Here is a 26365-nt window from a genome sequence, read left to right as displayed (position 1 = left end):
ACTGACTGAAATAAAGAATAACATACAGAGATCCAATAGCAGACTAGAGGATCGCAAGAATCAAGTCAAAGATTTGAAATACAAAGAAGCAAAAAAACCCAACCGGAAAAGAAAAAAGAAAATAGAATCCAAAAGTATGAAGATACTATAAGGAGCCTCTGGGACAACCTCAAGCATACCAACATCTGAATTATGGGGGTGCCAGAAGAAGAGAGAGAGCAAGATACTGAAAACCTATTTAAAGAAATAATGACTGAAAACTTCCCCCAGCTGGTGAAAGAAATAGACTTACAAGTCCAGGAAGTGCACAGAACCCCAAACAAAAGGAACCCAAAGAGGACCACACACCAAGACATATCATAATTAAAATGCCAAGAGCAAAAGACAAAGAGAGAATATTAAAAGCAGCAAGAGAAAAACAGTTACTTACCTACAAGGGAGTACCCATATGACTGTCAGCTGATTTCTCAACAGAAACTATGCAGGCCAGACAGAAGTGGCAAGAAATATTCAAAGTGATGAATAGCAAGAACCTACAACCAAGATTACTCTACCCAGCAAAGCTATCATTCAAAATTGAAGGTCAGATAAAGAGCTTCACAGATAAGAAAAAGCTAAAGGAGTTCATCACCGCCAAACCAGTATTATATGAAATGCTGAAGGGTATTCTTTAAGAAGAGGAAGAAGAAGAAAAAGGTAAAGATAAAAATTATGAACAAAAAATACATATCTATCAACAAGTGAATCTAAAAATCAAGTGAATAAAAAATTCTGATGAACAGAATAAACTGGTGAACATAATAGAATCAGGGGCATAGAAAGGGAGTAGACTGACAATCCTCGGGGGGAAAGGGGTGTAGGGGATACGGGAAGAGACTGGACAAAAATCATACACCTATGGATAAGGACAGTGGGGGGGGGGGGCGGTAAAGGCAGAGGGTGGGGTGGGAACCGGGTAGAGGGGAGCTATAGGGGGAAAAAAGAGGAACAACTGTAATAATCTGAACAATAAAGATTTATTTTAAAAAACAAAAACTATCCCACCTTTTTTGGATCCCTTTCTGCATGCAATCAAATATAACCATGGGCAAAACAGAATCTTTACTGACATATGTAAAGTCCCTGGACCTTTGAATAAGATTGCTGATCTAATAGACCAGAAGATTAGGGATGGGGAGGGAGAAGGATGCTTACTTTAAAACAGCTGCTCTAAGCTTGTAAGCATTTTTGGATGACAACTTCTGTGACTTCACCTCACCCCCTACACAGTGCTCATGGGCAGTAAGGCTCATTTAGTTAAAATGTTTTGTGTGTTTTTTCACACATTTTATAAATGTTTCAAATAAATGCCATTTTTTTTTACTCCAGAACTTAGATTATTTTATTGTATCTCAATTTTTAATTTACAATTTGAAACCAGAGTCCCATTTTGAGTGAAAATATTCTCCATTTATCTCTCTAACTAAACCACAAAGTTTAAATTTGACAGGGAAGCTTTATAATAAGATAAAGGCAGATGTTAGTAACGAGGTAATTAATAACCTTTAAATTCTATTATTTTAATAATTTTTATTTATAAGAAATCTGAATTCTCTGAATCAATGACACTTTTAATTGTGTTTATATAGGTAAAATTTACACACAATGAAATCTACAGACCTAAAGTGATTAATTCAATAAGTAAATGTAAACCGTGTAAGAAAGACTTTTAAATAAAGATATAGAAAAATTCCTTATACATCCTTCTAGTCAGTCCCCCAAACCCCAACACAGCTAACTGTTCTGATTTTAAATCTCACCATAGATTAGTTTTAATGAGCCCATTTTCAAGTGTGTATTGGCCATCTGCCTGTCTTCTTTTTGAAGTGCCTGATCTAGTCTTTTGCTTGTGTTATTAATATGTAGGAGTTTATTACTTCTTCTTGATAAAATCACCTGGCTTAGATATTTTTTTAAATCACTTATTCCAGCCTACTGCATGCCTTTTCTTTTCTTAATGATGCTTTTGATTATCAGAAGTTTTTAATTTTAGTGATGTCTTGTGTGATAATTTTTTAAATTTTGTGGGCATCCTTTTTCCACTCTCTCTTAGAAATCTTTGGCTGTCCCAAGTTCACAATGATATTCTAGGTTTTCTTAGTTTAGAAGCTTTGTACTTTCGTCTTTAAGCTTATACTCCATCTCAAATTAATTTGTATGTAGTGTGAGGAAGGGGTCAAGATTATTTTTTCTCCTTACATTTATCCATCTGTTCCAGTACCATTTGCCAAAAATATTTCCCATTCCCCCATTGAACTGCAGTGGTATCATGGTTAAAAATCAATTGACCATATGCAAGGTGGGGCAAACGTAGGTTTACAGTTACAAGCACATGAAATCCAGAATTTATTCTTGTATTATTATTTATTAATTATTGTATTCTTTTCCACATGAACAACTGTATCTACTAGTATTTGTAGACTCTATTCTATTAATATATCTTTCTATCCTTATGCCTTTATTACTGTAGGTTTATATTAAGTCTTAAAATCAGGTAATTTAATTCCTCTAACTTTGTGTGTGTGTGTGTGTGTGTGTGTGTGTGTGTGTGTGTGTGTGTGTTTCTCTCTCTCTCTTCTAGGCACTTGGAAGTTCCATACAAATTATAAAATAAGCTTTTTTCTCCCAAAGGTGGGAAGGCTATTGCAATTTCATTGGAATTGTGTTGACTCTATCTACATATCAATTTGGAGTGAAGTAACATGTCAACAGTATTGAGTCTTCTATCCGTGAACAAATTATACTAGTATTTTTCTTTATTTAGGTTTTATTTAATTTGTCAGCATTGTTTTAAAGTTTTTAGTATAGAAGTCTTAAACATCTTTTGCTAAATTTCTTTCTACTTATTGTATAAATTTAATGTTATTGTTTCCTTAAATTTTATTTTCAAATTATTTGTTACAATAATATAGAAATAATTTAATCTGTTGACCTTATATCCTATGACTTTACAAAAATCATTTAGTTCTAGTAGTTTTTGTAATTTTCTGAAGACTTTCTATACACACTATTATAGCATCTGAAAATAAAACAATTTGACTTTTTTCTTTTCAATCTTTGTTTTTCATTCCTTTTAATTTAACTTTTTCTCATTTCCTTTATTTTCTTTCTTTTTAGCTTTATTGTATTAACTGGGACCTCCAATATAATGTTGAATAGAACTTCAGTCTTTCAAATAACTTTTCTGACTCATTCTTCTTCTCCTTTCTTTTATTATAGTTCAAGGTGTCTTATACTACTTGATATTTTTCCGTAGATCACCCAGGCTCTGTTCTCACCCGCCTATCTTTTCTTCTCTGTGTTCTTCAGTTTAACTAATTTCTATTAACTCCTTGAAGTTTACTGACTCTTCTGCATTGTCCAAATTGTTTGTTGCTAATATAGAAAATCTTTTCTAAGTTTGAGTCAGCTTCTAACATTTTATTCTTTTGTGGCTCAGCTTCTAACATTTTATTCTTTAATGTTATGCTTTTAAACATTATAAACTCTTTTAAACCAAGAGTTCTTTAATGTGGAGGGTTTTTTGTTTTGTTTTGTGTGTGTGTTTTTCCAGTGTTACCTCCTCTGGGAAATAGTCACCATTTCTCCACAATCAACTTTCCAATTTGATTACCAAAGTTATTAGATTTATTTTTCTTTGCTGCACTGCATCTTTGTGGCCAATTCCGTGTTTTAATTGTCTATTTTTGTAAAATGTCATGTGGGTTTAACACTGGGAGATAAAAAGACAACACCACCATGCACTTTGCTTTCTGTGCATGAACTGAATAACAGGTGCACAGTGAGCAATCACTGACAGGCATTGAATAAAATGATGTGATTGGTCACTGATCATGAGTGCATCTGTTTTTAAGTCATGCTTTGTGTACTGAAAGCTAGTAGCAAAGTCTGTATTTTAGAAATTACTCATGGTTAACAGACCGTATTAACTGAAATTTGAACCATGTTGTTGGGGAACTGGTGTTATCTAACTAAACTGTGGTAACTGAAATTCATGCATATCTGAACCATGCAAAGTGAGGACTGCCTGTGTTTAGAGACTTGGTTTTCCCATTGATTTGATTTGGCCTAAATTTATCATTTCATGTTTTAATGAATTTTTCTACCATAATGAATTTTATGAAACTTCTAAGCAAAAATATAAAATTTCTAAGCAAAAGATATGGTGAAATCTTTGGAATGTGCGGGGAACAAATATCGGGTAAAACATGGGTATAAAGGAGATAGAACAATTCCACTTTTTATAGAGCTTAATTTCTATTTCAAATCCTTATTTCACCAAGTGGCAAAGCTTAACATCAGTCAATGCAGAGTTCCCTTATTTACACTTGTCTGGGTCCTATGTCTGAATTCAAGAGTCTTCTATAATGCCAGGAGGTAGTGAGGTAAGGGAGATTCCTGACCTCCAGTCACCAGCTTCTCTCCACACCAGCACACAGTGAGCTACCTTCTGCCTGCCTGGACTTGGCTCTCGTAGGGATCACCACGCCTTCCCTTCCTCATCTTGGCTGCACAGCTCTTTTCAGGTGTCCTGGTCCTTTGGGCAGGTCTAGCAGCTTTCTGTGGTTAGAAAAACATTCTGTGGATCTCCAAGCCAGGCTGGGATGCTTAGGGTCTCTATAGCAATTCCATGTTAGGAGGAAAAAGGTCCTCTCCTTTCTCCCTGTCATGGGAGGGGGCGGGGGGGGGGGAAGACTCTTGCTGCTTTTCTGAACCCTTCCTGGAAAAGGGCATTGTCTTGTTCTTGGCTCTCCACAACAACGTGGTATTCTACCAATGGCTTTCACCCGCACTAGGGTTCTATTCAGAAGCCCCTTCTCAGGGCCTACCAACATCCCCCCAGCTTCAGCCTGATCCCCTCTTCTCTTGTATCCAGGGGCCCTCCCTCACCAGCACACATTGCAAGATGAGGAAGGATCCTAACTGTTCTTCCAAATCATCTCATTGTATGCCTGGATCTTTCCAGAACTCAAAAGCCAAGAATTTGATTCATTTCCCATGACTACCATGAGGGGTTCTCCTACAGTGACCCCTTCTCTCAAGCAGCAGAGCCACAAGGTTCCAAATGGAATTGGAAAGGGGTCATGGGGAAAAGAGAAATGGAAGGAATCACACAAGCTAATGTGTTTCCCAAATTGTATCCCACAGCTAGAGAATAAGAAACACATTGCTGTATGGTGGTTATGAGCTTAAACAAAAGTCTGTCTGCTTCTTGAGCTCCATGCCTCAACTACCCAGTCTATGATATTTTGCTTATACCCACTCAAATGGATATTATCAGACAGTCCTTAATCTAATATTATGCTCCCTTACAAAAAACACTTAGGGTTTTTTCCCCATACACTAACAAACAAAAATAATAATAGCAACAACAACAAAAAACTACTGTTCTAGAGATTCATGGTACATGGCAACTTGGCCAACCATTTATATTGCATTGAGTAACTGCCATGGCAGTTTTTGACTCATACTCACTCAGATGAAGGAAAAAAGGCCTTGAGGTTCCCCTGAGTTTTGTCTTAACTTCCTGGACAGAAGTCCCTCTGTGCCTCTCTTTTGCACGGATACCCTTCTTTATTTCTTTCACATAGCATGACTACCAGCGACTCCCTTTCAATTGGCGAAAAACCACTGTGAGACAATCTTCCACCAACCCCCTGTGAGTAGCCCAGTGCCCAGTGAAAACCCAGAGCAGCCTCTTTTTCAAAGAGCAAGAGAGCTCTGGACAATAAGTTCTTAATCATTCATTCCAGAACCCTTTGAGGCTGTAAAACTTCCTATTAATTCCATAATAGTAAAGATTACTAATTAACTTCCCTAGAAACCTTCTTTTAAGCCCTTTGATGGAGTTATACATTTTTTTCTAAACTTTAAACAAAATGTAACCAAGCAAAAGTTGTTTATTTACTTTGTTTTGTTCTATTTTTAAAGAGAGTTATGCAGTGGTTTTCTTACATTTCCCAAGAGCACTGCCTTTGGTAACTAATTCTGTTATTGAATAACACTCGGCTTGTTCTCTCTCTTCAACATCAAAAACAGTGTGATCTAGTATTTAAATATCTTTTTGAACTACAACAAACCCCAAAGATTGGTGGGTGAGAAGAAGTAAGGCACCATCCCAACCTACTTCTTTCCTGACAGACATAATGCTATCCCTCTTAATTCGCCAACCTCGGCCCCTCTTTCAGAATTGTTCCCTAGTGCAAATGATTTCTCTTACCCAAATTTGGAATTCAGCTAAGAAAATTCCGTGTTGCATACTTCCTGACATTACTTTAGGCACTCTGGTGCATATAAAAATAGTAGAAGGTAATGTCTGCTTGTAAACATTGCAGCAATCCCATCAAATTCCAAGGCTGATATCTACTTTCCTGTGAAGACCACATCTTTCTCTTTCTCTGAGCTCAGAACTTCCTTGGATCAGCAGCTTTTGCAGACTGCATTGTCTCCCGTCCTTTGTAAAAGAAACAAGTCATACAAATGGCAAAGGCAAAATAATAGTAATCATAATCGTGAATAATGAGCCCTGGGAGGAAGGAGCCACAATGCAGAAGAGCTGACTCAAACACACTGGTTATCCTAAGAGATCGTAAATGATAGGGACCCAAGGGCTTTGTCTGGGACTCACATTTATTTTATTATCCCTTTTGATGACATCAGTTACTCTTCACTTTTGGGATATAGAAGACTCTGTAGACTTTCTGGGATGGGTGGAAGTCACAGAGAGGATGGGAAGCCCAGAGTCTTGCTACTCAAAGTGTGTTCCAGGACCAGCAGCATTAGCATCACCTGAGACCTGTTAGAAACGCAGAATCTCAGGCTCCACCCAGACCTGCTAACTCAAAATCTGCCTTCGAACAAGATCCACTGTGTGACTCCTCCATGCACTAAAGCTTGAAAAGGTCTAGCCTATAGCCTTTGATAATTTGAAAAAGCTTTCAACACTACCTGAAGTTCCTGGTTATAATTTCTAGACTGTGAAAGAGAGAATTTATAATGCATGTACACGTCTTCCCTGCAGTACAGCAGGAAGCCCTTCTGATTTGTGACTGGAATAAGAAGACATCTTATAAGACCTGTCTCTACTGATATGAATTGTCCGACAGTGAAATTTTTCATGTCATATATGCTTCCACTGAAAGAAAAGAATTTATGTGCTTATCAAATCTAAAATAGTTATTTATTTTAATAACACTTAACATGAACATGAATTATGCAAACTGATTAAGGAAAGAATAAGGAAAATAAAACTAGTTCCCATAAAATAACCTCATTCCCCAAAAGGTGCCCAAAACAAAATCATGGACCAACATGACTTTCCTTTTTCTCTTTTTCAAAATATCCTATTAAATAGATTTAATTTTGTTTTTCAGGCACATTTCCCTTGTCAAAGAATGATTTTGTGATATGCTTGAATCCATATGGATCATTCCACTATAAAATGGCGATGAATAATAAAGAAAAAGAACCTTTTTTTTTTCTAAAGAATTTAGTTGAGGTGACAAAATAGACTAAAACGAGACTATTATAAGGGTTAAACTCAAACTCCATGTCCTCCAAAAATCTAATGAAATGTAGGCCTTCTGGGAAGGATAGAGAAAATTTTATAGAAAATGAAGACTCTAAGGAAAACAATCTCCATGGGTAGTTCAAGAGGAATGAGAACCTATCTATAGCATTCAGGATTTAGGTTATAAATGAGGAAAAGTTTCCTGACAATTAAGATTATTAAATGCATAAATTAGCATTAAATGGGAAGTTAAGAGGATTCATGTTAATAGAGCTTGCCTCCTTGAAGTCACAGTGTTGATTTATTCTTATTGGGGCTCTTGCTTTAATAATAATTGTTGTTGTCACTACAATGATGATGATGATGACACCAATGACAATTGAACACTAACAGTGTACCAAGCACTGTGCTTCATACTTTACCTACTTTGTATGTGCTATTATTATACTCACTCAACAGACAAAAATAACTGATTCTTTGGGAAGTTCAATGACTTATCCAAAGTCACAAAGGTCGTCTGTGGTAGAACCAGGATTCATTCCCAGGCAGCTTCCCTCCAGAGTCAGCACACTGAACCACTCTACTCTACTGCACTGACACGCCAGACTGGGACCCCAAAGTTGGGTTAATGTGTTTTGCTGCAAATAGATTTAAAGGGAGACTGCAGTCAATGTTGGGAAAGGCATTAACATCCAGCTAACTAGGTGGTTTAAACAGCTCATTTGCTCCTTGTCTGCTCAATGTGTCATCTGTCACCAGGAACAGCCCACCCAACTGAAATCTAAGTTAGGCTGCCTCAGGGTGTCCATATGCCATGCACATGGCCTTCACCATATCAACACCCAGAAACACAGCTGATCTGGAGACATTCTGACCCTCATTCTCTACTGCACTAACCAACCTTGATCTGTCAACATGTAGTATCCTAGAACAACACACACACACATCATCTCTCTCTCTCTCTCAATTACACACCAACCAAAATCACAAAAGTTTTCATCAGAAGGTACCAACAGAAGAGCCCGAAACTGAGCTGATGCTATCATTACAATAATATAAATGCAATGGATTTAATGTTTGTAGTATCTACCTAGATCAAATCAGGTAACATATGGAAGACCCAGCCATCATTCAGTCCATCAGATGTACTCAGCAAATGTTGGTTCTTTCCTTTGCCCCATCCTTAATCAGATCGCTCTCACATATTTTATTTTACTTCTGAATTGGAGAGTGGAAAGGCATGGTCCCTTTTAAAAAGCCAAGTATATTCCATTGTGAAGGCTACAGAATGGAGTTAGAAGTGACAGGGCAGCAATGGAGATATTTACAGGGTGCCTCCACTTGATAAAAGGCAGCTCAATTCCACAAGAGAAAAGGAAGATGAGTACAAATCAAGACAACACAAGATAGCAGAAAAGGGCTGAGAACTATAATAAACTTCCCTTGGCTGGAAGAAACCACGAATCATTTGAAGACGCTGACTGCCTGGACTCTACGAGACTGTTACCAGTAGCTTATTATAAAAGGAAAGTACTGAACTGACCAAACACTATGAAAGTGACTCAGGTTTACAGGAAACTTCAAATGGACTGATGGATGTGAGTTCAGAAAACATTATACCTCAGAAGGTATGTCACTTGTAGAAAGAGGTTTCAAAATGGACTTGTTAGTTACAGGGGAAATTACTAATTTATGTATTAACTTCTTAAATTATATTTTATCTTATAAGAGTGTTCCTGTAATGAGTGAGACGTCCTGTTTTTCCCAGTGACTCACCCTCGAGGCAAGTCTAACATCTGTCTCTGTGCTCTAGTGTTGAGTAGAAAGCAAAGTACCGAAAAGGAATGATGTTCTCGTTAGCACAGTGGTTTTCCTTTTTGAAACTCATGTCCTCCTTTGATATGTATTAAAATCTCATGCCTTCTTTTAATTTTCTACAAAATTCAGAGCAAAATGAATATTGTTATTTGCATTGAATCAAAGAAATGAAACAAAGTGATGCTTTGTTTTCACACCACACGGTCCCCTTCTGCCATTTGGGGTAGTGGAGGTGGCAGTAAAGGGGTGTAGTGCACCCCGGCTCACTTCTGCTTGAAAAACAATTACTCTTGTACTTATTCTGAAATACTGCCGGCTTCCAGATAAAACAAATAGTCTCACTGACCAAATCACAAAGTTCCAATCTGGTTGACTCTCACTGAATACCCGTGGTTTTACAGGAACCCTAATGAAGGTACTAAGAGAAATATGTGAACTCATTTAGTTTAAAAATAATTAATTCTGAGCAACTGCATCTGCACATTTTGCAAGGTATCTGTTAGTCATCCTAACTCTGGTGAAGCATTTCTAACATTGCCCATATTCTACAAATTGTTAGAACATTTTGTAGGTTGTCATTTTCTGTCATCATCTAGGATTTAGCATTTGTTTCCTGGAACACACTCAACATATTAATGGCCCTTATGAGGTACATCATTTGTTTATATGGAGTGAGAAGGCATCATGGTATTGAAGGGGTTCAGAAAAGGCCCCCCAAGATATGTCACTTTGGCATGTGGATTATTTTGAGCTGAGGGCAATTGAGACGCTGCAGGCTCAAGAGATACTTTTTGCATCTCCCTTTAATGAATCTAGATTGGGGGCCCTGCTCATAGTAAGAGTTAGTACCTGAAGGAACTTTTTATGACCTATCCATAGGGCAAGGTAAACTACTACTTACTGAATATCTGTTCTTATCATCCTGTGAATGCCCTTTATCCCCTCTGAAACCCCAGGTGCCTTGCCTCATCCTTAACTCAGAATGCTATATACACCTCATTTTACCTTTCTGTCTCTGAACCTCTCATATGTATGTATGTGGGGTTTTCAAACATACATATGTAATTAAATTTGGTTCTTTTCTGTCGTCAATCTGTTTCATGTTGATTTAATTATTGGACTGGCTGAAAGAACCTAAAAGGGTAGAGAAAAATTTGTTTCTCCCCCACAGTATTAAGACAGGTTCCAAAGGCTTTGAGGGTCAGATACACCCACATTCAAATCCTGAATCTTTTGCTCTCTGGATGACCTTGAGCATGTTCCTTAACCTCTCTGACTCTCAATTTCCACATCTGTAAAATGACCTTAATAATTCCTCTCTCACTGGACAGTTGTGAGAGCTTAAAGAATATATTTAAAGCCTCTTTGCACAGTCCCTGGCACATAGGAGGTACTTAGTATAATTTTTGAATATCAAGTTATGGAAAAGATTTTGTTATTAGCATGATTTTTAGTACACATGATATTCTTTAAGAAAGATAATAGATTTTGAGCTTTTAAAATGAAAAGTACTATGTGTCTAGATTTAATGAAATTTGATCTTTACTATCATAATAGTGATCATTTTGAATGAAATTGAAACATTGTTACCTAGGCAATACCCAAAAGCTAATTCCCCAAGACTGAGTGAAAGGAGATGCAAAAATTACTTTGATAATTGCCAATTTGTTTCCAAGTGCTAGTTTTCTTGTCACATTATATAAATTAACTATACAGTACCTGCCACTAGTGTATCAAATCTTTGTATTTTCCAATGTACCAACTCAAGTTAATTTAGAACAGCTATCTAATATTATCAAGACACCATCAGCTTCAGGAGTTCTGATTTTTTTCTTTTTCATTTTAGCTCCTCCATGCACATGGTTTGGTCTCTCATTGGTCCTGAGGAACCTAATTCTCCTGGCGTGAATTCTTCCCTTCTTACCCTCACCCACAGGCAGTCACACTCTGCTCAAGAACAAGGAGGGGGGGGGAAATACCCCCCTGAAGGAGCAGAGTTCTGCAAGTCCTGCTTACCACACCTGAGAGGACTAGAAACCCACAGAGTGTTACAAAGGTAGGACCCAATCTTTTCAACCAGGGAGAAAAATTTAAATGATGATGTTGAAACATTTTCTCAGCAACCCAGAAAGAGTATGCTGGTCCACAATAATAAATGAAAATGGAAAAAATAAAAAGACTTGCCAGCCCAGAGGAACAGTGATGTGCCCATGACCATTGTTGGTACTGGTAGTAAGAAAGCAACCACAACAATGATCATAATCATTAACTTCCATTTATTGAATCCTACTCCTTGGCAGGCATGATGCTGGGCACTTCACATGTGATTTCCAGACTAGATAGGTGGTGTTATTTCTTGGTATGGTTTACTGCCTACTGGCACTCTGAGTGTGGACCCAATTAAGAAACAATACTCAGCCCTCACTGGTTTGGCTCAGTAGATAGAGCATGGGCCTGCGGCCTGCGGACTGAAGGGTCCCAGGTTTGATTCCAGTCAAGGGCACATACCCGGGGTTGTGGGCTCCATCCCCAGTGGGGGGCATGCAGGAGGCAGTGGATCAATCATTCTCTCTCATCATTGATGTTTCTATCTCTCTCTCACTCTCTGAAATCAATAATATATATTATATATATATATATATATATATATATATATATATATATATATATATGAAAATATAAAAGATAAAAAGCAATACTCGAGGATTACAACAATGGAAATTAAAATGTCAATTTGAATCCTGAAAAACAAAATGAGAAATTGTGACTCAGATTTGCTGTCAAATGAGGTTTTTAATGTATATCCCTAAAAGGGAAGGCTTCCTCCATGAGTGTAAGACCTATTCCCGTAAGCTTAGTTCATAGCAGGAAAAAAATCCACAGAGGAAAGAGGAAGGGAATGAAGTCAAGCATCTACCCAGTCAATAAATGATTCCCAGTCCCAGTGGGCAAAGTGAGAAAGGAAGAGGATGAAACAGTGTTTCCTTCATTGTTTTTCCCAGGGAAGGCAAATTCCCTCCTATATTTGGAAGAGTGGGGAATAAAAAGCATTCGATCTTATTATTCACACTTTATAGACAAGCCAATTGCTGTTCCAGACTGTAACTTGCCCAAGTCACAGAGCTGGGAGGTAAAAGAGAATCCAGGATCTGTCACTATGTCACATAAATTGTTTAATTCTTACAAAGGTAATAAAGGATCATTGGAGAGAATACAAATATGAGAAGAAAATTAAGAACATCCATCATTACCCATAGCCTTTGCGTATTCTCGGGGTAGCCTTCTGCCCTTGTGTGAGATGGCCTGTCCGAGAAAAACCTTGAACCAGGTTATTACTGGGAAATTTCTGGAGGGAGTTGGCGGACAGGGAGAGGGGGCCCAGGGCTTGGAGAATAAAGCACTAAGTAGACAGACTCCTGAGACACACCACTCCTAACATCTGCCTGCCAGAAGTCAGCCCTCACCTTGGCAAAGTCAGCAGTGGACTCCCTCCCCTGTCCACTCCCCCTGGACAGCTGAGTGAGGTCCCTCCATTTCTCCAGCACCAGAAGTTGGGAAGCTGCCTCATCCATCATCGCCCTCTCTGTTCCTGAGGCCTCATACCTGTGCTCGTGCTTGCTTGGTCATTCCTCTTCTGCTCCCCAGGCACCTACTTGCTTCCAATTGCCTGGTTTGGGACTACTTCCTCATTTGGACATCTGGAATCGGAGGCTCCTTTTTTCTTACATGTCTATCTGGCTTCTAGCTTACCGCTTGCTCTGATCCTCATTCTTTTGTTGCTTCCGTGGATAATTCTAACACCTGGCTTTCAGAACTAGGGCATTCCCATTCCAGCCTGCTGACCTCTCAAAACCAGGTTTCGCCCAGAACCTCGCCCATTCCCACACCTACCATCTATCCAGACTTGTATCCCGACCTGGATTTCACAGTCCCAATGCCCACTCAGTGTCCACAGTCAATCAGGAACTCTCAGTGTCCCCAGGTTCAAACCAGTCTTTTCCACTTCCATCAAGAGCCTGGTTAGAAAATAAGGATCAAAGACATTTCCAAACTCACATACCTTCCACTCTAATCCGTTCTCACTGAGAAGTGGCATCTGTGCCCATCACCAGGAGTGGCAACCAGAACACTGCTGCCCACTGCACCTTGGTATCTGAGTTGCCAAGGAAAACACAGTGCAGTCAGGCACTGGATGGAGTAACATTTTATTTGCATAGAGAAGAGACAGAGCGAGATCAGCTTCCGTGGTGGGCATCATTGCCCACGGCCCGTGGCCGCTCCTGGCAGCCTCGGGACCATTGGCCTGCATGCACACCTCTTACACCACAGAATGAAGACCCCTGTCCCCTCCCCACCGGCGATAGGTTATAGCAGTATGGTTGGTCAGGGGCCATATGCCTTGAGCAAAACAAAGGAGCACAAACTGAGTCTGAAACAGGGAAAGATGTGCCCACACAAGGTGATTAGTCTAGCACACGCTGTGAGGACTCTCAGTCTCCTGGGGAGGAAGGTTCCAGGCCCAAAGTGCACTCTTGGGCACAAAGGAGACTGCCTCTCCCCACAGTTCTACTTTCCGAGTTCCTCTACTCAGAAATGGTATTATTTTCATTGAGTCTATCAATGTGTTATCATCCCGCTTCCAAAAGCAGCATAAGTGTATCTCGGTGAATGGAATAGTTTTATAAGATATGGATCTAAAGAATTTTTGTTCTAAATTTGTTTTCAGCTCCAACTCTGTCTGATAGAGATTCTCCTAAACTTACCTGAGGCCATCGCGGCCCCGCTTCCTGAACACAAACCATTGATGTGGCATGAGACCCTAACCCAAGTGCTTTAGACTGTCACTTACAGGATTATAAGCACTAAATGGAATAAATCTTATTGGACAAATTAGAACGATTAGAATTAGAACGATTGTGTTAGAATCAAATTAATAATTAGGTTAAAATTGCAGATTTGGAAAGTTAGCTATAAAAATGTTCAGATCAGTGACTGCATTGAGAACTTGACTAGCGTGTTTATAAGTTTTCTAGAAAGAACTTAAAGAATGGGCCCCTACGCCCACACCATGTCTATGTTCCGTGTAGTTGCTGTGGAATGAACAACTCCTCTGGCGGGCATTTCTAGCCAGAAGTCCATGCACATAAACAGCGCCCCCTCCTCCGGACATATTTCTGTCCTGGTTGCAAGAGAGGTTGGACCACAGAATCTGAATCCAAGGGGAGGCGGGGGAAAGGTTTTAAACTCCTTCGTTGCCCAAATGTTCCGATTCAGGAGGTTTTGGAATGTGTCCCAAAGATCTTAAAGAATTTGGGAGGGAAAAACCCATCAAATCATTGGAATGCACCGTGTTTTAAACTCAACTTTGAAATCACTTCTTGGAACTGCACCCTCACACTGGCTGCAGACAAGCACGTGTAATTAGGGAAGTACCAGATTGGCGCAGCCGGTAGAAGACTAATAGAATAATGGGATTTTACCGAGTAAGCACACGGCTTGTTAAGCCGGGGTCCCTGGAACCACCAGCAGCAGTGCAACCATCCCCAGGGTCTAAATGTTAGCAAGGGGCTGAAAACACAGTTTCTGAAACAGGGGAAGAATCAAAGTTCTTTGAAATCTAGCAGGAGGTTAATGTGTCCTCAGGCATCACTGAATCTAACGTAAGAAAGACCTCAAGGGATATGCGTGTCACGGCTGCAGTTTCTTTTAATGCAGAGCCCCCTGGCCCAAGAGACAGGCAGAGGGGGTCTCTAGAAAATCGTTGGGTCTTCCCGACGGGGGAAGTAGCCTTGTCTCATTATCTAACACCAGCAGCACCATATTCATCCACATAGTAGAGACTGATATACAAAAGGCTTTTCTTTGTGGTTAAAAAAAAAAAAAAAAGATCCACTTCTCTTTTCCCCTGTTCAAATGCATGGGATTTTATAGCACAGTGCTAGACCAGCTCAATACCTGATGGAAATAACCCAAGAGGAGGATACATAGGGAAGGCTGAATTCAGAATGCTCTGTGAAAGTACATCTGTTTTATATGAGACACACAATCTGTCTCATTCCAACCTGCATTTCTGGGTCACTTGAGACATTTAAACTGCACTTATAATTAACAGCTATTTTTAAACAGCGAAAAAATAGAGCACTGGTAAGGTACAAAAGCATTAAAATTGCCCCAGTTTCGCTTTTCAATAGGACACACCACCGCAATATGCTTCAAGATCAAAGAGAGCTCAGAAAAAGAGAGAGGGAGAGAGAGAAAGAGAGAGACAGGCCGATCAGTGGGGATAAATTGTTCCCATTATGATGGTGTAAGAATAGGGTTCTTTCAATTGAAACAATTTAATAACCACATTCATTACATTGGTGTCCACTTGGTTTTATCTGAGCAGTTTTTGCATAACGGGGGAGATAGTTCAATTGAGCTTATTCTCTAGAAATTAAGATGTGCGGGGTTTGACATTCAGAAATTAAGCACTAATAGTCGACCAAGCAGTTGCCTCGAGATTTCCCCTGGATGTACTGAGATCTGCCTGCCACTAATTATGTCAAATGCAAATGCATTCTCTAAAAGACCTGCCCCAAATTTTCATTAGCTCATTTTAAGGCAGTTAAGGTTATATTAGGGTGATGATGGGATACCAGAGTCTCTTCTTTGGAATATGTGTACAGAATCACTTTGCAAGGCATCGCTTGCTTCGCATAAGTATGGCATTGCCATCTGTAAACGTGTTTTTCCCTTAGCTATCCACAGAGGACATCTTTCTGCACACTCCTCTAATATTCTGTGAGAGCAAGACAACCCAACAGAATCACGGCAAACACTGCAGGTGCTGATTTGACGAACAAGGGGAATCATTGATTTAAAAGGGGAAAAAGTCACTAATTTTCCAGGGTGACTTCAGCTGTGGGTGTCTATACACTAGAAAAAGTGGGGGGACATTCTTTGTCAACCAGCTTTCCTGAGCGTGGTTCCATTTGCCAGTTCTCCACTGCACTATGGAGCATAATGTGTCATTTGAAGTGTACTTTATCCTAAAGTGCTGTTTTAAAAAGATATTAGGAATGGAGCTGTGGAAATGCATACAGAAGAAACTCCAGGGTTTACATATGATATATTAGACATGCACAATCCATTCTTGTCTGCTCCCCTCACGAGGAGCTAAATCACGTACAGGAACATTTAAAAGACATTTCCCAGCACACACTAAATCCTTCTTTGTTTGCTTACTGCTGCCAAACAAGCGGAGAGTAAAGAATTGTTGGAACATACATTGGGTGGCAACTTCATAATAGCAGCACTTCTTCTTTCCTTCCTTTTTCCAGAAGACAAAGTGTAAAAACTGAGAAGTCCCCCTTACCTCCACAAAGCCTCTTAAATTATGGCTTTTCCAGGGGCAACTGCACTTCTCTCACTAGACCATTTCCCCAGATGGGATCTGCAATATAAAACCACCATAGATTGGCTTATTGAGGAAAGGAGATAGACTTGTACAAATCACTGGAAAGATAAATAAGCTATAGAGATCAATAAATAAAAGCCAGGCGGAGGGGAAAAAATCAAACTCCGGCATTCCAGACCAATTAAGATGTTATTTACTGCCCATGTGATTGTAACTTCGATGCTCTCCTTCCTCGTTTTCACACCATGCGCATTTGTTTTGCTGAGAGAAAGATATATAACCGATGTGTAAATAGAAAATGATATAGATAGATTTTATGTCCCATAAAACTGTTAATCTGTGCTCCACATTAAATATAAAGTACATTTTTTATTTAGACACTGCACTGGTATAATTAAAATAAAGTATGCTAGCTTTATTTTTTCAGTAAGTCATTTCCAACCATAGAGATCAAATAACAGTGCAACAGCAGCATGAAATGTGGTTATAATAGCCTGAGACCACATTTCCTGAAACTAAAACATGGGCGATAATAGTGTGAAGGTACAAATTAAATGCAAATAAAACAGATTCCCTATTGTTGCTAATCCCTGGATTGGGTTTCAGTGGGGAAATTTAGCTGCAATGTTTAACTGCTTTATACAGTAATCAGTGACATGCTATCAGTTACATTTTGGGATCTTTGATGGAAACTATAGTGAAGGATTTAAGAAGACTACCCGTCCTCCTTTCAGGAAGAGAATGGAAGTGGCCTGGGGCAGATCAAATAGAAACGTGCTGCCCAGACGGCCTCCTGGGCACATGGCAGTTGGCAAACACTCACTGAATTATTCCCTAATGGGTGTACAATTTTTTTGGCAACTACTTTCATTCGCCAGCAGTCGCTCCTTTCGATTTCAGAGGTGTGTCACAGCCTTTTGAGGGTGACTGCTCTGAAAACATCTCACATTGTAACACAAGGGGACTTAGGGAGTCGGCCTGTGTTACAATTTCTGGGTTTCTTGCGCTGCAGTAAGCCTACATGCCACGGAAATCAAGTGTGGCTGATACACGTGTTTTCTAAAGTTGAAAAATACGACCTAAAGTGAACTTAGCAGAGTTACCTTTTCTTTTGGCTCCATTTCACGGGGACCTAGCTACTGGTGTTTACAATGGTTGTTGAGCAATCGGCTTCTCGGGGTTTTAAGCGTGTGCACACAAGTACCGGTAGTTGTTCTGGGGAGACGTGGCCTTACTCTAGAGCAGTGGTTCTCAACCTTTCTAATGTCGCGACCCTTTAATACAGTTCCTCATGTTGTGGTGACCCCCAACCATAAAATTATTTTCGTTGCTACTTCATAATTGTAATTTTGCTACTGTTAATGAATCGTAATGTGATTTCCGATGGTTTTAGGCGATCCTGCTATCGGTTCTCAACCTGTGGGTTCTCAACCTGTGGTTCTGTAGAGCCTAAGACCATCGGAAAACACAGATATTTACATTATGATTCATAACTAGCAAAATTAGTTATGAAGTAGCAATGAAATAATTTAATGGTTGGGGGTCACCACAACATGAGGAACTGTATTAAAGGGTCGCGGCATTAGAAAGGTTGAGAACCACTGCTCTAGAGCTTTTTGTAAACAATCTCTAATCTTTTATAAAATGTCATTGGTCTTGTAATTCTATAATTTACAGCTCTCAGATTTCAGGAAAGTTCTAGGCACGTTACATTCTATACCATTACACTCTATAACTACAAATGCCAATAATAGTGTAAGCAAAGCAAATAAATAGCTATCAGAGACCAAAAGTCAAAAAAGCCAAAGCTTCCTTTCCTCGAAGCCTTGTATGTCTGAAAGAATCAAGAGCCACATTTACACAAGCTACTCCAAACGTCATCCTTTTTCCTTCTTCTCCCAAATAGGGTGCTCGTATTCCCAGGTGCACAAAGGTGATGATGCACTGGGCACAAAGGAACCACCTGAAGATCTGTTTTTATTCCTTAATATTCTAAGAAGAAATAAAGCTTTACTAATAGTATGAGTAATCTATATATATAAAAGCCTAAGTGACTGTTACAACCGGTCGACCAGCCACTACGACGTGCCCTGACCACCAAGCGGCAGACACTCAATGCAAGCGCTGTCCCCTGGTGGTCAGTGTGCTCCACAGCCAACCTCTTATGGCCGGCCAGCCTCCCCTGGCCCCTCCCCATGGCCAGCTGCCCCAATGGGCCCCGATCGCCAGCCAGGCCCAGGGACACCACCTGTGCACGAATTCGTGCACCAGGCCTCTAGTATTATATAATAGTGTAGTTTAGAAAAAGATTTACACATATTAAGGTGCATACTCAAAATTTTAAAACCATTTTCGTGCATGATTTTAAGAGACTACAAGGCTGGAGACTGCTATTAATCCTTCAAATATCAGTTTGAGAAAGAACTCGCAGAGACTCCACGTGGTAGGCAGACTAATGCCCGCCCCTAAGATGTCTAAGTTCCATTCTCCAGAACCTCTAAATGTGAAGTCTTGCACGGCAAAGAGACTTTGTAGTTGTGAAAAGGGTATGGACCTTGAGACAGGGAGATTACCCGGGATTATATGGGTGGACCCAATGTAATCACATGAGTTCTCAAAGGTGAAGAACTTTTCCTGGCTGCAGAGAGAGAGAGATGTGACGATGGGAGGGGGCCAGACAGGTGTCATGTGAGAAGGCAGGGGCCATGAGCCAAGGAAAGCAGGCAGCCAGAGGCTAGGAAAGGCAAGAGAAAGATCGTCCCCTGAGCCTCCAGAAGGAATACAGCTCAGTCAACAAGTGATTTTAGCCCAGTGAGACCTCTGACCTACAGAACCGTAGATAATAAATCTGTTATTTCAAGCTACTAAATTTGTGGTAATTTGTTATGGTAACCATAGGAAACTTATACACTCCATCTCCCTAACTAATTTTGAATACTGGAGTATTAGGACAGATCTGAGTACTACATCAAATAGATTCAAGTGGCACTCACTTAAACATTTTTGGTCAACATTTTTGGTTTACATCACTAGGGGAACAAATAGCAGCAAGGTATGACATGAGAAGTTGACAAAATATTATTTGCAAAAATGAAAATAGTATATGCAAAATATTGGAGCAAGCTCTTTGGTCAGGAAGAGGTGAGAGTTTTCAGATACGATCTTGCCATTGTCTGAACATTATCTGCAGTGCCACCAAATATCAAAAGAGTTTGGAAAAAGCTGACCTTGGAATAAGTTGCATTTTCCCCAAATCTAATGCTGTTAGAGGGTTTTAAAACTCATTCCTCAATGTTTGAACTTCAGAAGGTAAAATTTCTAGGAATGACAGTATTGTGCTGGAAACATTAATGTGCCAGCATGAAATAATATCATTCCGTAGGAGGTAATAAAGGCATGAATTATGTCAAATTGTATTTGGTTCATGGATGTTACTGTGCCTCTTATGGGCAGATAGAGCTAACAGGCACAAGAACACCTGCCTATCTCCCTCAGAAAATGACAGTCGTGTGCACAAGTATCAGTCTAAGAAATTAGGGGACCGTTTGTGGCAAAAAGAAAATGTGCCGTGTTATAGATACACCTCCTAAGGATATGGAATAACTCCTGTTACAGCAGGACATAATTTTTCTCTGGGTCTTGCTCATAGTAGAAAGAACCATTAAGCCATTCACATTACAAGTGGTGGCTTCTACTTCTGCCAGGTAATATAATTTACTAAATGAACTTGCTGCTATGCCAGGTAGTGCTCCATTATGGATTCTAGCCATTCATTGGTTTGGGGTCATTGGCCATCTCCATTAACGTGAGGAACCTATTCTTCTTTAAGTAACATGTGCACTAGCATCTCCCATTGAAGTGGGCCACTCAAACACTATGCATCATCATGCATGTGCCGATGTACATGTGTATCAGTTTTCCTGCATTTATTTATTTAGGGAAAGAAAACAGAGTCCTTTCTATGAAGTTTAAAGAAAGTATCATAAGCGCTATTGTGTACTGAAGTTGTCCAAAAGTCTGAGGGACGTGTGCAACTCCACAAGCCTCCTTGTGGCTTAACCCTCATGTAGCTGAAGCGCGAAGGCGGACAGCGGCCTTCCCCTTCTTCGGCCCCGTCTGCAGATGCGTGGAGATGGCCCCGCAGGCAGGACCATCCCTTCTGTGGCAGCCTGGGTAATAATGCGCTCGGTTCATCCGCACAGCACAGAGTCATCCTCTCAAAAAGTAATTCACTTCTTTAAAAACGGGAAGGAAAATAAATATGGCGCAGTAAAATTGTTGAGCAGAGGAATCTATCTGGACATTTCACAAAACATTTCATTATGCTGACAATTCCCAGAAGTACTCTCAAGAGTGCTTTAAGCTGAGGATTACGGCGCAGGAGCTGATGGACTTTTTTTGCAGCCCCTTTAAAAGGCAGTGAACCGTTTTTCTATTTTATTTAAATAATGCCCCTTAAAATGGATTTTTAGAGGTATAATAACTCCTTAAGAGTCAGTTATGCTAAACAGTTTCTCTTGATAGAAATGTTGTAAAACTCGTTAACTGCACAATTTCAGATGCCGGCTTGGTGAACACTAACTGACATGTGAATGACCAGAGTTTGTAAAATAAATTGCAATCGTTGTTGTATCACACAGCTAGCATTGCATGAGCTGGAGGCCACGAGGGGCTCCAACCTGACAGAAAATTACTTCAAGATGAATGAAAAGTGCTTGTTTCTCTTTATTAGTTTTTAGAGAACAATGAAAATGTTGAATTGTTTACAGAGGGCTGATTAAATGTGGTCAGTGGGGCCATGTCCCTACTGCTAACTGTTGGCCTCCCCCTCCCGCTGGCCCTCAACCTGCACACTCACAGGCCACGCGATCCCAGCTCCCAGCCCCCATCCTCTGAGCCCTGCCACATGCATCTTCTTACAGGCTATTATAGCTGCACATCTGTGTGTGAAATGTGCTCATTCTGACATTCCACGGCTGCCCGGCGCTGCGAGGCCTTTGTTAGGTAAAGCACTGTTGTCAAGCCCAACAAGCAGGTCATGCAATTTGCCGGACACTGCGGCAGGGAACAGCCCGGGATGAATCGCTTCGGCCTCAAACAATGCTCGGTTCCATAGTGGAATACGTATCTATTTCTTTCATTGTGCAGCACTCCAGAAAGTCATGATTTTGTGTTTATGAGGCTTTGATTTAAATAGATATATACGTGTTGCTAGGGTTAGACTACCACAAAAGAGCCTGTTTGTTGTATTTACTTAGAACAACTACTGTCTTACGGCTAAAGGGAAAAGCATGAAGTGCTTTCATTGGTCATTTGTGGTCTAAATCCCATTTATGCTTTCCCAGAACGCACAGCGAGGGAGAGGAAAGGCACTCGCTACCATTTTCGCTGACTGGTTTACTTAAAGGGGTGGTCAAAACCAGGGCATTTAGGAGGATGTTGCGGAGAATGATTCTCACTTTATATTTCCACAAAGTAAACAGCCCTTGATGGAAAGAAATATGAGAACTCATTAATAAGCATATGCCAAGCAGCACAAAAACAGTCTTTTTACCAGACCAGGCTAAGTGAATCAGATCCAGAAGATGTTTTGGCAAACTAAAGCATTAAGGAAAAGCAAATCACTGCCCTTTCAGCGCAACGTGCAGCCTCCCATGGCCCATCCCCTTCCTCACTGCCAGCCTCTCCCTTACACACACACACACACACACACACACACACACACACACACACGCACGCACATCAGGACATCAGCAGTAATCGGGAGCAGTTCAAATGCTATTTGTGGCATTCTAACACAATACAGACCACACACCCCTAATGTGCGAGCAGGGTTCTCTTCTCCTCTATGCAGAACATGCGTTCTGAGCCTATTATGTGTATAAACAATGGCATATGTAATTACCTTTCCAGGGTGGCAATTATTCCTCAGAATCAACAACCAGATTTAAAGCATGTTCCCCCAAAAGACATTCGGGGATCAATTCTGGGTCAATTACGTCAGGCTTTGATTTATCACATGGTGTCAGGCCATGTTAAAAAAAGAAAGTTAAAAAAAAATCAAACAGAAACACTCTGAGGTAAAGGCTAAAGGTTTGACTCAAACTGGTTTGTTCCAACATTGCTTTCCCTCAATTGCTCTGCTTTCCCCCATCCTTAAAACAATTGTGATTGGCTGGGTTTTATCTGTTAGACAGTTTGCTGTTGGGGAAACTAAATGCAGTGAATCTGGACTACATCCAGATGTGAGTGCCCCCACACCACCACCTGGCACTGGAAATTTCTCCAGGGATGCAGCAGAGAGTCGGGGTTAATAATTCAGGCTTTGGGATCTAAGAGATCTGGATTTACATCCCCATGATTTAAGCAAGAGACATATCCCTGCAGTGGGTAATACTTCAAGGGGTTGTTGTGAGGTTTAAGTGAGATAATTAATGAAAGGATATGTGTAAAGCACTTAGCTCAGTGCCTGGAGCATCGTGAGTGCCCCGTGAATAGAGTGATTGCCCTTCCATTGATGAGCAAGCCATCGGAGAGGTGGACAGCTCTCAGGACCTGCCCGTGTGGACTGGGACAAGGACCAGGGAAGCAGAGTGGCTGTTGGTACAAATCACAGGGCTGAGCTGCTGAATCCAAAGCTGCAGTAAAGAGGTCCAATGTAGAGGACTAAACTACATATAAAGTATCCAATTATAAACTACAAACCAATAGCAAGCTTATTACTCTGTTAGCAAGATTGCTGTCTTTTACAGAGCCTTGTGAACCATAGATTTAAAAAAAAGGCTACTTTACACACCTTGGTTACCAAGTGTTAACTGAACACATACCTACTATGCACCAGGCACTGTGCTAGGCACCAGGAATACAGAGATGATGCCTCTAACAAAACTCCCAGAACAAAAAATAGATATCTACAATTTAGAACAAAACAAGTTCATAACTCAGATATATTGAAAGCTACTTCATGCAAACTGAAAGTGACATAACAAATACACAATATCACCAGGGTTTGGGAGCTGGGTGATTCATCCTATTAAAGGTGAATCATATAACTAAAGTTGTTGGTCAAATTAGAATAATTCTTTACTGAGAAGCAAAATAAAAGTTTTCAGAAATTAAATAAAAAGGGATAATATGAGAATTCTCATCAAATTCTTTAGGGAACAATATAATACCCCACTCAAAGAACACTTGAAATCACTTTTATATGGAGTGACATTATTTATTCAATAAGAGAAAAACAGCACTTACACAATTCATTTCTCAGACGACACACACTACTATTGGCAGTACGTATCGGCAGCTTAATTAAGAAGTCTGTTGATAATGTTAAAAGGCTGGCACATTTTCAATTTAGATGGACACTCTCAAGACAAAGGCATGTCGATTGTTGGCTCATACATAACAAAATGTGTCACAGACACTACATAAAATGTCTAGTGTCTACAATCATATTAGTGTCTTAACACTGGAAAAATCATGACTTACTCCCAGATCAGAAGTAATTTTTTGAAAAAACTATATAGTCACTCAACTTATAGAACATAGAGGACAACACCATGAATACTGAAATAGCCAAATTTTCACACACAGCCATTTTCCAGGTCTGTTTGACTCCTGTCCTGCCCTGTCTTGGGTCCATGAGTAAGGACCCCAAGCTTGATCCAAACCTTCCCGTCCTCCATGCTAATAATTCACTCAGGACGGCAGGCCTCTAGGCATTCAAGGTAGAGGCCTATTGAAACAACAGATGTGATTCACCCACCCACTCCCCACCAAATGTACAAACACAATCTAGTTTTCCAACAGACACTCTACACCTAAAGGGGAAAAAGGAATTTAATTCAAATTAACTCCAACTATAATGTGTTGATATCTCTAAAGTCTACAGAACATTTTTGGAATCAACAAAAAGGATCCTACCTATCAGAAGTCCAAAATGGAATTAAGATGTCCTGAATTGTTCACATTAGAAGTTTTGTTTTGTTTTGTTTTGTTTTGTTTTGTTTTATTAAAGGAACTTAAAATACTTATAGAAATACACTCGTCCATTTGTTTCCTGTCTTAGAGACACACTTATTAAGAACAGAAGACACACACAAAAAAATGTTCATTGAAACTAATTGTAAATCTATGGGAGGCAGGGACCACATCTTATTTGTCTCCTTCCCTCTCTCATTTTCCTTCCCCTGCTCCGTATAGTGATTCACATGTAGTAATTATTCAATTAAGTTGAAAAGCCAACGCATGTTTCAATTCAGGTTCATTTGGAAGGGTTGCACTGATTTAAGGAGCAACTGAGACGAAATGGATAGGTTCAACTTTTCCTGATTTCTGGCTAGTGAGGCACACACTGTCTTGAAAACTTCCTTTGCTGAAGATTGCTTGCATAGCCCCCGCATGATTAGCTGCTGGCTGCGGTGGCATTCTTAGGGTCTTGACTTGTTTCCATTTTTGTTGAAGGGAGCATGTTGATTCTCCAATGGCTGTTTTTCTAGAAAATGTGAAAGGTGATGTGAAGCAGGTACTCAGTGAAGCAGGTGTTCAGCCTCTCCCTGTCCCACAGATAGTACATCTGTGAACAAAATGCAAACACATTATTAATCTAAGCCTTTCTAAAACAACTTCTCACAACTACAAGGACTGGTCTTTTGCTGACCACTAAGTTTATTTAGCTCAACAGTTCAAAACACAACAAAACTACAGGCTCTTTTATGGTAAATGAAAGTTTGAACAGGATTAAACTTTAATGCTGTTTAAAGTTTTCTTTCCTTACCTTAAATAATGACTTTCAAATCCATGCCACCTCCAGGTGTAGATCCACGTGTCACAAAATCAGAAACACCACATGTCTGTGCATTTCAAAAACAAGGTTTCCCTACCCAAGTAGATTCTGTCTTTTCTTCCTTGCCTTGATAAACAGGAATAAAATCCCTCCTGAGGTCCCAAGACCTACGCCTTCGTGAATCAAGTCCCTGCCTGGGACCCATCGTTTAGCACCAAGTGGATGGCTGGGAAGCAACAGCTGCAGATGGAGAAGCCTGTGATGAAGCAATCTGGCCGGGCAGGAGCATGCTTTCCTCAGCAAAGGCTCCGAGATAACCAGGTTGGTAAAAGGCATGTACAAACACCAACCCCAGTGGGGGCAAAGCCCCTGCCACATGAGAGCAGCATGCTAGGACTCAGGTAGGTTCCACCTTAGGCATATCCGTGTGCATATCCATGTACATGTATATTAGTAACACTGTTGTAGACCAGAAATGACAGACACCTTTGCAAGAAACATTTCTATTTATTCACATCTCTGAAATGTTCCAAGCAGACCCACGGCAGTGAGAGGTAAAGCCAGCAAACACATAGGTAAGCTTAGCCTTAACACAATTTATTTACTAATTTACTTTATGTATTTGGGGTTTTAAAAATAGGCCAAAAGCCATTGCATATGTGTTTACAATGCCCTTTAGCAATGCCCTTCAGCTCATGAGCAAAATGCCATACTACAGGAACATTTAAAATCCACCTGGAATCATTTTAGGTTTTATCCATTATATCAAACTTGTCACTAAAGCCTGTTACTTCTTAATTTGAAATGTGTTTTG

The 26365-nt window shown here is 40.0% G+C and overlaps 1 long non-coding RNA gene across 4 annotated transcripts in view; it reads right to left on the bottom strand.

Moving 5' to 3' along the window:
* Nucleotides 1-23984: 23984 nt before the first annotated feature.
* LOC307105846 overlaps nucleotides 23985-26365 on the bottom strand; it is a 117206-nt gene continuing 114825 nt past the window's right edge. For all 4 annotated transcript variants that reach the window (XR_013814056.1, XR_013814057.1, XR_013814058.1 and 1 more), the window contains one exon: nucleotides 23985-25341. This is a non-coding gene — a long non-coding RNA (uncharacterized lncRNA). The remainder of the gene's footprint in view (nucleotides 25342-26365) is intronic.

The sequence above is a fragment of the Cnephaeus nilssonii genome, assembly GCF_951640355.1.
Source record: "Cnephaeus nilssonii genome assembly, chromosome: 2".
Taxonomy (NCBI): domain Eukaryota; kingdom Metazoa; phylum Chordata; class Mammalia; order Chiroptera; family Vespertilionidae; genus Cnephaeus; species Cnephaeus nilssonii.
The sequence above is the reverse complement of the archived record's forward strand: the minus strand, read 5'-3'. Positions and strand labels throughout refer to the sequence as shown.